Genomic DNA, 12,502 nt, shown 5'->3' on the forward strand with positions numbered 1-12,502 from the left:
CAATTAAATAAACAAAAGGAACATCAACAGTTTGTGTTTGAACTTACAACAAACAATATACATAAATGCTAACTAATTACTCACAGTGTATAGTCCCAAAAATATTTATCATATAAAAATCAGAGAAATTTAACACAACTGAAACTTTGAAGCAAAAAAGGAAAATAAAGACAAGATATTCGAAGTTCGAACCAGTTTAATGGCGGAATGGAGTATTCGGACAGTCAGAGTAACACCAGCGAAGACGGAGAGCAGCAAGAACTTTCAAACGCAAAAGTTCATTGGCAGAGAAATCGAATAAGATGGAGACCAAAATTGACCTAGGTTTTTTCCTTTTTGTTTGTGCGAGCCGTGAGGAATGAGGAATTAGGGATGGATCGATTTTGACTTTTAGGGATTAGATTTGTTTATTCCTAATTTTTGTTTTATATAGATTTGTTTATTCCTGATTTTTATATGACAAAGCAAGTCAAACAAAGAAAACGATGTCGTTTAGTCTGCTTATCTAGTTGTCTTTAAAAAGAATTGTACTGCAACAAAAATTGTGGAGCGAGGAGTTCGAACTTGCGCCTCTAAGGCGTTTTGACCACCCTTTGCCACTGGACTATGCCTCTTCATCATTACAAGGGTGTTCAATATGTATTACATATATATAAATTCTAATATTTTACCTATATACACGGTATTATTTTTCGACGAAGGGTGGTCAGTTGACCACCCTTGCTACACTGTACCTTCGCCCCTGGAACAAAATCGGAGGCAACAGCCTCGGTACGGGCAGGAAGGGCATAGTATCTGGCCTGGCCTCCCCCTCTAGGGAGACCTCTACATCCCCGACCTCCACCTCTAGCTGGGTGAGCAGGTGGGGTAGCAACTGGAGCTGTAATCATATCTTGAAAACTTTGCGGGGCACGATGTGGCTGAGAAGTCTGTGGAGGTGCACTCCTCCCAAGTCTAGGGCAATCTCTCACCATGTGGCGTGTGTCACCACACTCAAACAAGCTCTAGGAGGACGTGGTGGCTATGACTGGCTAGGGCCAGGTCTGCTGGACTGACCTCTAAAAGCACCCCGTGCAGGAGGCGCGCTAGAAACCGGAGGTGCATAATAAGGCTCTTAATGCCTAGGAGGAGCTAGAGCACTATTGGTTGCTGGAAGAGCTGAATGAACAGGGCGACTCATATAACCCCTACCATGACGACCTGCAGTTGGGGTACGGGAACCAGAATAATGGCCCGACTCTCAAGACCTCTTGGCCTCCCTCTCCTCTCTCTCCCTAGCATGCATACCCTCAATACTCCTAGCAATGCTCACCACCTACTGATAAGAAATATCTATCTCCAACTCACGAGCCATGCTAGATCTGCTGTTGGGAATAAGCCCCTCAATAAACTGGTGAACCCTCTCGCGAACAGTAGAAACCAAGGCTGGTGCATGCCTAGCCAAACTAGTGTAACGGACAGCATATTCTGAAATAGTCATAGCACCCTAGAGCAAATGCTCAAACTCTGCGCGCCATGCATCCCTAAGGCTCTGAGGAACATACTCCCTCAGGAACAGATCTGAAAACTGAGCCCAAGTCAGTGAAGCAACCTCATCTGGACTGTCTAACTCATAGGTGCGCCACCACTCATAGGCGGCTCCTCGAAGCTGGAAGGTAGTGAAAGAAATCCCGCTCGATCCTGAGATACCCATGGTACGGAGAATGCAGTAACACTCATCAAGAAATCCCAGAGCATCCTCCGATGCTAGACCACTGAATACAGGAGGCTTGTACTTCTTGAATCTCTCAAGCCGTAGTTGCTCATCCTCGGAAGTCGCTACCCTGTCCTCGGGTTGAACTGGCACTGCAAGCGATCCAGGAATAATCTTAGGGGCCTGCTCACCATACACTCGCTGCTTAGGAGTATGGGCGGCGGGAGTCTATGCTCCTCCACCGGCCTGAGATGTGGTTGCAGCAAGGGGAAGCAACCCTGCCTAAACCAAGGTGGTGTACATGCTCATGAACTGCGCAGAGTCTCTTGAAGGGCTGGAGTAGTAGTAGCAGTAGGCGTATCAGGTGCCTAGACTCCGGCTGGTGTAGATATGTGATTTTTGACCCTCCCCGAAATTTCACCCACTTTAGCATGTAAATATTTAATTTAGGCTTAATATAGTTATTTCAACTAATTTTGACTCTATTTGCTTTATTTTATCACAAAAATATTTTCTCTTATTTATCTAGTTACTTTTAATTTGTCTACTAAATTCAAATATATTAAAATAATTCTAGGAATGTTATCTTAATGATTTTTCCATTTTTTTTATCTTTTAGTATGATATTTTGAAAATACCAAAATAGTTTTGTTTTTACGGTTAGTCTTATTTTAACAGTTATTTTACTTAAGTAAGAAAGATTAAAAAGTGAGGTCGTATTTTAATCTCGTTCGCAGGGAAAGAATAATCTTGGGCTCGAGCAACCCATTTTTAGGCCTAATTCTTGAACCTAGCCCATAATTTCCAAGTCCAATACCCCTAAAACCCTAAACTTAGACTATAAAAGGACCTACAACCCCTAAAAATCTAGACACATCCGTTTCCATCAGATTTGACAAAACCCAACGTCTGGAAAAAAAAAAGCTAACCTAAAAAGAAATCCGCCACTAAAACTCTTTCTTGTAGATTAGATGATTTTTCAACTCTTCTTATTTTATATTTGGATAATGATAACAGGAATAGGATTTCATTCGTTGTGACATTGGACTTTGGGAATTTGAATACTTAAAAGCATCTATCTCACCTTGACAATCAAAATGAATTACACATGCGCACTCGAGCGAGAGGAGATACTAATAGCTGCCAATTAGCCACCACAACATCCTCAATAGTTGCTGATTTCAGACTAGATTTTTCCTCCTCATTAGCATAACAGATTTTAGGAGCTCAAACGCGACATTCCATTGATTTCCGGTTGAGGAACATGTTCAAGGTCTCCATCCGATTTCCCGGTCTAGGCCATGTTCTTCAGCTTTCGGTGAAGCTCTTCTTTGCGTCTTGTTGTTTATCACTTCCAAATTATAGGGCAATCAAAATTTCAGATTTATTTCAGGTCTATTCCATCTCCTTCTCTCATTTTGTTTGATTTTTATGTGACTGAAACATCATAAGAACCATTAAAACTGGTTAAGATAATTTAAGTTTTATTGGTTTAAGGGATACAAATTTTTAGCTAGTTGAATTAGTTCTCTGAGATTTGATAGTGTTAAATTCAGTAGATTTCTCATCTTGCATCTATTTGGATTCATTTGGAGTGATTTTGAGTTTTTAATCTTTCCTAATTGATTGCTTAATTTGCTACATTGAATTCTAAAAAAAAAATCTAAAAATAAAAACGATGCTTGTCTCATTTTTGTTAGTATAAATCCCATTATTAGTTTAGATCCAACCATGTCCATCTAGTCCGCCATGATTAATTAAAGATTTTGGTCAATTGAAGCTTTGATATGTAGGAATTATTTCTGTGTGGACTGATTTGTGTATTCCTCGACATGATTTGTAAAGTACTATCATTTTTGCATATAAAGTTTCAGGGGTGGGGTGCTTTGAAATTCTATTTTTGGAGTTATAGTTTTATATCACATAGTAGTAACATAAAGGCAAAGAAATTACATTAGGCTGCTCTTGTTGTGTTTCGGTTCGCTCCTTACTTTATTATATTTGGATTGTCATATCTTTATTCTTCTTGAATGTTTCGGATGTTGCGTATAGTTCGCGTGCATAGTTTGAATGAACCGATTGTTGGGCCATAGATGGGTCTTGAACCATAAGAAATTTGGGCCAAATAATAGATTATGTTAGCTAGCCTTTTGCCCCAATAATATCTTGTTCATAAATTTGGCCTTATCACAATCTCAAAGTTTAGAAAATAACTTTTAAACATTCTAACTTGCTTTAGGCGCGATTAATAAACCATTGTGACTATGGGTGCGGTTCCCGTGACATAGTTACAACTCCTAATTCCAAAATTCGGGGGTGCATTTCATGTGACCCGATTATAACAACTTCAAATAATAAAATCCTTTGAAATAAATTGAGGCGTGCCATGCCAAATAAAATCCCTAAGTCCATGGCCCTCATAAAACTAGCTAGCTTTTATAGAAAAATCGAGGTGCGCCATCAATTGAATTTTCCATGGCCCTCGCAAACCTTATCAATAATTTGAAATTTCGTAGTTGTTTTAGGCGCGCTATTTAAATTGATTTCCTTTATTTATTAAATTCGGGTGTGCATTTCATATGACCCAATTTCAATTCTCAACAACGTTAAATAGAACGTGTCGCGAACCGCGGGTTCATTTCATGTAGCGTGGTTCAAGGCGTGTTTTAAATAACGTTGAATCTTCCTAAAATAATTAAAAGCGGTTAATAAGTTAAAAATGTACCATAGGCTAAAACATGTAAAATCAGATAATAGGCCAATTATAATAGTTTAAGCGACCGTTCTAGAACTACGGAACCCGAAAATGCTTAACACCTTCTCCCGAGTTAATAGAATTCCTTACTTAGAATTTCTGGTTTGCAGTCTTCAAAAGGAAAGCCGAATTTCCTTGGGATTAAAAAAATAAATCGGTGACTTAGGACACTAGTTAAAATATTCCAAGTGGCAACTCTAAAAATAAATAATCTCATTTCGAAGAATGTCACTTAAAGTGGAAAAACTCCCCTATATACCTCTCGGGATGTGTAAAAAGGAGGTGTGACAGCTGGAACTGCGGGTGATACCTCGGCGGCAGCTCGCGCAGGTGCTCTGGCTGCACCACATGCACTCTACCCCGGCCTCTGACGGCTGCAGTAGGGGACACGGGTGCATGATCATCTCGGGTAGCATGTGTCCTCACCATCTGTGAGAGAATAGAAGACAGAAGTTTAGAATTGTGATGTCAAAATATCGCACGACAAGGAATCAAATGAAATGAAAATTTTCCTAACAGTTACATAGCCTCTCGTAGATAAGTACAGACGTCTCTGTACCGATCAGCGAGACTCTAAATAAATGGGCTTGTAATCCATGAATCCTATGAACCTAGAGCTCTGATACCAACTTGTCACGACCTCGGTTCGCCCTCCGTGAACCATCGTGACTGCACCTAGTCTCTACGACTAGGTAAGCCTAAATTGCGAAAGTAAAACAATTTAAAAACAGAAATAAACAATAATAGTGTTTAAATGTGCCGCTCGGCATACACCATATATAAGTCTCAAAAACCAATATCTAAATCCAAGACCGGAAACCCATGAATCACAAGCTAAGATCAATACTACATAGCTCTAACTCCGGAATGTCTAATAAGAACAGAAAAATACATAAGGGCTAAATACTACAGCAGGAATAGAAAGGGACTTCTCGGTCTACTGACGCGGCAGATGTACCTCAAAGTTTCTAGAGCAGTCACCTCCTCAAGGATGATACGCCTGAGTAGCGGTACCTGGATCTGCACATGAAAAACATGCGCATAAGAGGCATGAGTACACCACAGCGGTACTTAGTAAGTGCCAGACCTAACCTCGTTGGGTAATGACGAGGAAGGTCAGGGCCCTACTGAGATTAAATAAATATAAATATGACAGGATAAGATAAGCAGTACAATTGAGAATCTACAATAAGAATCTATACAGGGTAATAAGAGTACAATAATAGAACAGAGATAAAGGCAACCACAAGGAAAGACCACTCATAGCAAGGATGATAACTGGGGATCTCTTGGTATCCCGAGGATCTCTCGGTATCCTCAATATATGATAGAGATCTCTTGGTATCCTCAATATATGCTAGGGATCTCTCTGTATCCCGAGGATCTCTTGGTATCCTCAATATATGCTAGGGATCTTTTAGTATCCCGAGGATCTCTTGGTATCCTCAATATATGCTAGGGATATCTTGGTATCACGAAGATCTCTTGGTATCCTCAATATATGCTAGTGATCTCTCGGTATCCCGAGGATCTCTTGGTATCCTCAATATATGCTAGGGATCTCTTGGTATCTCGAGGATCTCTTGGTATCCTCAATATATGTGCCAGGGATCTCTTGGTATCCCGCACCTCAGTTCAGATCATAAATACGTACAGGGGATCTCCCGGGATGTCGTCCCAAAGTAAAAACACACAGCAACAATACAAGAATACCCAATTAAGCTAAATTTCGTACCAAGTAAACAATTAATTCTAGCCTGACATGCTTCACGTAATGCAATTAAGGCAGTTTAAGCAAATAGGCAATTAAGTCAACTAAACATGCTTTTCTAAACTAGCAACAGGCTAAATTCACAAGTAGAATAAAACAGGGGAAAAAAAGAACTCAATTGAAATACTTAAGGAAAAAAACTGAATTTTCAACAATTAGCTCAATACGCGCTCGTCGCCTCATGTACAAGGCATTTCAATTATCAAATATATCATATCCTAAGGGGAAGGTCCCCCACACAAGGTTAGACAAGCCACTTACCTCGAACCGGCTCAAAAATCAACCTGTAACCACGCTCTTGCCACGAGTACTCAACTCCAAATGGCCCAAATCTATTCAATTTAATTACATAATGTAAATAACACTTCAAGTAACTGATTCTACAATTAAATTCTAAGCTTATACGTGAAATTATGTAAAATGACCAAAGTTCCCTTCGGGCCCACATCTCGGAATCGAAAAATTTATATTTTCAGAAATCCCGTACTCTCACGAGTCTATACATAACAAGAACACTGAAATCGGAGTCCAAATGACCCCTCAAATCCTCATTTAAAGGTCTCTTAAACTCAAGCCCTAAATACCTATTTTTTCCCAAATTTTTCATCACTAATTAGGTTTGTAATCACATAGAAACGAGTTATGAAGTCAAGGATGTTACCTCCGAGCGATTCCCCTCGAATCCTTTTTCTATCCCCTTCAAAGAGCTCCAAAAATGATTAGAAATGGTGGAAATAAACCCCTAAGTCGCGGAATCCCTTTTAAAATAATGCCCAGCAGTTTCCGCATCTGCGGAACAAATGTCACATCTGCGACTTTCACTTAAAGAACCAGCTTCCACGTCTACGACTCCCAATCCGCAGATGCGGTACCGCTTATGCGGTAATTCCACCGCTTATGTTGTTCCTGAAGAAAAGACCAAAATCCGCTTTTGTGGTGCCGCACCTGCGGTCCCCAACCCGCAGATGCGAAAATACCAGAAGCAGCAAAAAAATACAACAGCTGCAACATTTCCTCAAACTTCTCGTTAATCATCCGAAATCACCCCGAGGCCCCCGGGACCTCAACCAAAAGCACAAACATCACCTAATACCTTATTCAGACTTGTACCAATTCTTAAAACACCTAAAACAACATCGAAACCTCAAATTAACCAAGGATTTAAGGCTAAGAACTCCAATTTTCCTCAAAATACGTTTTCGATCAAAAGGTCTATCACAACGCGTCCGAATTACCTGACATTTTGCACACACGTCACATTCAACACTACGGAGCTACTCCAACCTCCGGAATTCTATTCCGACCCTCGGATCAAAATCTCACTATCGGACTGGAAACTTCAAAAATTCAACTTTTGGCATTTCAAGCCAAAATTAGCTGCGGACCTCCAAAACACAATCCGAACACGCTTCTAACCCCGAAATCACCCATCAGAGCTAATGGAACCATCGGATTTCCATTCCGAAGTCGTCTTCATACTGTTCCGACTACGGTCAACTTTCTAACACTTAAGCTCTCATTTAGGGACTAAGTGTCCCAAAACTCTCCGAAACTCAAAACCGAACATCCCGGCAAATCGAAATAGCAGAAATAAACTTGGGGAAAGCAGTTAATAGGGGATAGGGGCATTAATTCTTAAGACGATCGACCGGGTCGTCACAGTGCGAGATCGTAGAAGCGTTAGAGCAGCCGTAGATGCGGCTATGAGCTAGAAGACCAGAAGTCGCAGGTGCGGAAGGTTGAACGCACCTGCGAGACCGCAAGTGCGGGTAGATTGGCTCAGGTGCGGTCCCAGTGCATTAGGTGGAAATCGCAGATGCGGTTGGTTAGACCGCAGAAGCGGTACCGTAGAAGCGAGAAAAGGGCCGCAGGTGCGGAATCCTTGGGTCATAAAGTATATAAGTCCCCCTTCGCGAAATTTGGGTTGTTTTCTACCATTTTTATCCGAGATTGAAGCTTTTTGGGAGATTTTGAAGAGGTAATTCAAGGGAACTTTATGGAGGTAAGATTCTTGGAACTAAAACTCGTTCTATGGTGATATTTTACTGTTAGGCATGGAATTTGTGGAAGTTAGTGGTTAAAATTGGGGTTTAAGGTTTGAAATTGGCGATTTTGATTTAGGGATTTGAGGGGTCGTTTGTGGTCGGATTTTGATGTTATTGGTATGCATGGACTCGTGGGAGGATAAGGATTCCATTGATGTAATTTTTATCGAATTTTGAGACGTGGGCTCGGGGGTCGGGTTAGACCAATTTCGGGATTTTTGATATAATTTGATTATTTTCGCATGGGCTTCGTTCCTTTAACATATATTGACGTTATGATTCTGATTTTGGATAGATTCGATGTGAGTTGAGGCTGAGTCGAGAGGCAAGGGCATCGCGGAGTAGTATTTCATCCGGTTTGAGGTAAGTAACGATGGTAAATCTAGACCTGAGGGTATGAAACCCCAGAATTTCGTACTGTTTTGATATGAGGTGGCGCACATACTAGGTGACGGGCGTGTGGGCGTGCACCTGTAGGGATCGTGACTTGGTCCATCCCGTGGCAGCTGTATAGTTGCATATTTTGATATACTGTATATGATATCCATGTGTTTTAGAAATGAATTCGTTAATTTGGGCTGAATGCCATGTTAGGGGTGTTTTACTACTTTTCTCGCACTGTTTTGATTGGAAAGCATATCCTCGGTCATGTTTTACCTGCTTATTGTTTAATCCGGTTTCAATACTCTACTTCTTAATATATAAAAACTGTTTGGGCTGAGTTTCCCTGATCGTTATTGATATGCCCGAGTGGCCGTGAGGTTAATTACTGAGAGAGGTTGAGGACCTAATGGTGAGGATTATATATATATATATATATATATATATATATATATATATATATATATATATATAATGGACCTCACCAGCAGCGATATTATACATATATTATGGATCGGGCTGCATGTCACAGCGATATTTATATGGATCGGACTGCACGCCGCAGCGATATGTATTGGATTGGGCTGCGCGCCGCAGCGATATGACGCTTGGGCTGTAGGAGCCCCTCCGGAGTCTGCACACCCCCAGTGAGTGTAGTCGACTATATATTATGGATCGGGTTGCACGCCGCAGCAGTTATTATTATTATTATTATTATTATTATTATTATTATTATTATGAGATATCTACTGAGCTGGAGTGCTGAGTGTGAGTACTGATTGACGAGAGCTGAGTCACGAGTGACTGAGAGGCTTGCCCGAGAGGCTATACTTATGAGTGATACCTTGCTCAAGGAGCTTGTTTTTGACATTTTTCTACTTTCACTCTTCTTTTATATTGAGCCTCTATTGAAAATGTTGAATAAATATTTTAAAGGATTTTAATTGAAACTGGAGTTTTCCAAGATAATTGGCTATTGAACTGCAGATTTTTGACATTCATATTTCTGTTGAAATTTTCTTGATTAGTATGCATATGATTTTAAATGCTCGTCACTACCCTCATACTTTATTTACTTTAGTTACTTACTGAGTTGGCGTACTCACGTTACTCCTTACACCTTGTGTGCAAATCCAGGTGTTGGAGCATCAGAGTGAGAGCTTTCAACACTCTCAGAGTCTTATCTGGAGATCGCGAGGTAGTTGCACGGCGTTCGTAGCCCTGCCTTTCTCCTTCTTATTCTAGTACTTTGTATTTTCAGACTTGTTATGTATTAATTAGACAGTGTTGGGTTGTACTTAGAGGCTCATGACTAGTGACACCAGATTGGGGCCGTGTTAATGTATTTTCGTACTTTTTCCGCGTATTTCCTTAATATTTTAAAAATTGAAAGCTTTGAGACTTAATCTGTCTAGAAAGGTGAAATTATAAATGATCTTTGTACTATTCGTGTCGTTTTTGGGTTGACCTAGTACTGTGATAGGCGTCATCACGACCGAGGTATTTGGGGTCGTGACAGTATGCTGGACAACACAGTTTCAACAATAGCTTAAATTCAAATCAATATCGAGCGAAACAACAAACGTTACTAGTCATATAAAATTATAATTAAAAATGAAACCTGAAATATGGATATTGACTATTAACAAGTTATCAGCCTCTAGACTCTGATAGCTAAAATAAGATATAGAGACTATCATCAGAAATAATACAAGGGTCTAAGAATAGTTCGAAAAATAAAAAGAGTTTGATATCGCTAAAAAGAATCAATGGAGTCTCTGACGATTGAATAGCGAATTCTGGAACTAATCGCGAACCTCGTCACCTACATCTTCGATATTTGTCACATGACATAGCAAGTCCAAACATGTTTAGTACCATAGATAGAGTACTAAGTAAGTCTCGTTGACAACTCTCCAACCGGAGGAAAAATATTACTCGGGGCTAAATAAATATAAATTTAGCAACTTATTAACACTAAAATCTTTAAGTTGAAACTGTATTTTGAAATTTGAGGTACGCACTAAAATTGAATTTAACTGAAAACATTTATTTTTTAAAAATTAACAAACAATGGCACATGCAAGTGCGGGGATAGGTGGCCTACCCCTAGTCTTGGTGGCATCCATACTTGGGGCGGTTAGCCACTTCTTCCGAGCTAAGGTTGGCATAACCCTCGCCCTAGCGGCACTCACACTTGAGGAGGTTGACTACTCCTCTGATACCTGAAAGAATCAAGTGATAGCACCTACAACAACAACAACAACAACTATCCAGTAAAATTCTATAAAATGGGATCTGGGAAGGGTAATGTGTACGCAGACCTTACCCCTACCCGATAGGGCAGAAAGGCTGTTTTCGATAGACTCTCGGCTCAGAACAAGTGATAGCACCTACAAATGTGGAAATAACTAGCCTTGGCATTCGTAGCACTCGTACATGGGGAGACTTTCTACTTCTTCTATATCGAATGTGATCACATTGTCTATCTGTAAGTTGAGTATGATTAATACAACTAACTGCAGACATAAAAGTGATTAAATCAAGTTCTGAAATTTAATTATTTTCTTCTGAGATATCTAGTTAAGTATATTCAAGTAGATGAGTTCTTTGTGAAATTCATGTTGAAATGTAATCCTTGTTTAAGCTCTAGAATTCAAATGGTTGCTAGAATGTACAAACACATAGTTTGAATTTTTTTAACTTAGGCAATCTATTAAACACGTAACAAGTATTTGCTAGTCCAGTTATTAATTCAAACTATATCATCCAACCAATTCCTCCATCAAATTCTTAGTAAGCCATTAATGACTTTTCATCACTTCCACCCTTAATTCCCACTAATTTGACAATTTAGTCATTATCCGTCATAAAATTACTGACTTTAATAATAGGAAGTAACAAGAATTACCTTGGACGACGGACCTTAAATTTGGGTTCTTATTTGATGATAATATGTGATTTTCCCATATTAATCCTTTTTAATTTCATGATAATCGACTTGAATTCACACAGGAATGATTGGGTTCTTAACTAGGATTGTATGGCAAAGCCAATAGATCACTTTATATACAGAAAATTAGTATAAGCTGGCGCTGCAGGTATAACGCGGGTGCTAAATTCACACTTGCACCCCAAGCATTTAAATTTCAGCATTATGAAACTTCGCCAAAATCTATTTTTATCAAAGCTTACTACAGACTTGCAGCGTGCATGCCTTCAAAATATTTTTTTTCTTCATTCTATCATCGATTCCTTGACCGCTTAATTATAGGCAAAGACCACTTTTAGTCCGCAACCATAATTATTTATATCCGATAGCCGCAACAGTATATAAAATTTATATAATTTTTTGTATATAATGTATAAAAATGTGTGTGTATATATATATATATATACCTTTTCAGCTACAATTTTGAGAGCGGCTATACAACGTCACTTTCCCCTTAATTATCCCCACCCAAGCCTCTTCCAATTGGTTCCTTATGTATTTTCACATATTCCGAGAGCCTTTACCTTATCGTGGACTCCGCTAGATATAGTACGTTATGGGCCGTATAGTTATCTCTATGTGAATAATTAGCCTAAAGAGAATATTACGGGGTTTATGCATGTATACCCGGTTTTGAGGTCATAATTGAACTTATACTCACTTTGCAAAAAATTTGCAAGCCTATCCATTTTACGATCAACTTCAGACTTATCGGGTTTGAAGTTAAAAAAATTAGTTTGAAGTGAAAAAATTGCACTTTAGATGCACTTAAGGCGTAATAGGTCTGAAGTACAACCAATGTTTCATGCACTTAAGGTCAATAAGTCTGAAGTGAAAAATTGCACTTCAGACGCATGTAAGGCCA

This window comes from Nicotiana sylvestris, chromosome 5 (assembly GCF_000393655.2).
Source record: "Nicotiana sylvestris chromosome 5, ASM39365v2, whole genome shotgun sequence".
NCBI lineage: Eukaryota > Viridiplantae > Streptophyta > Magnoliopsida > Solanales > Solanaceae > Nicotiana > Nicotiana sylvestris.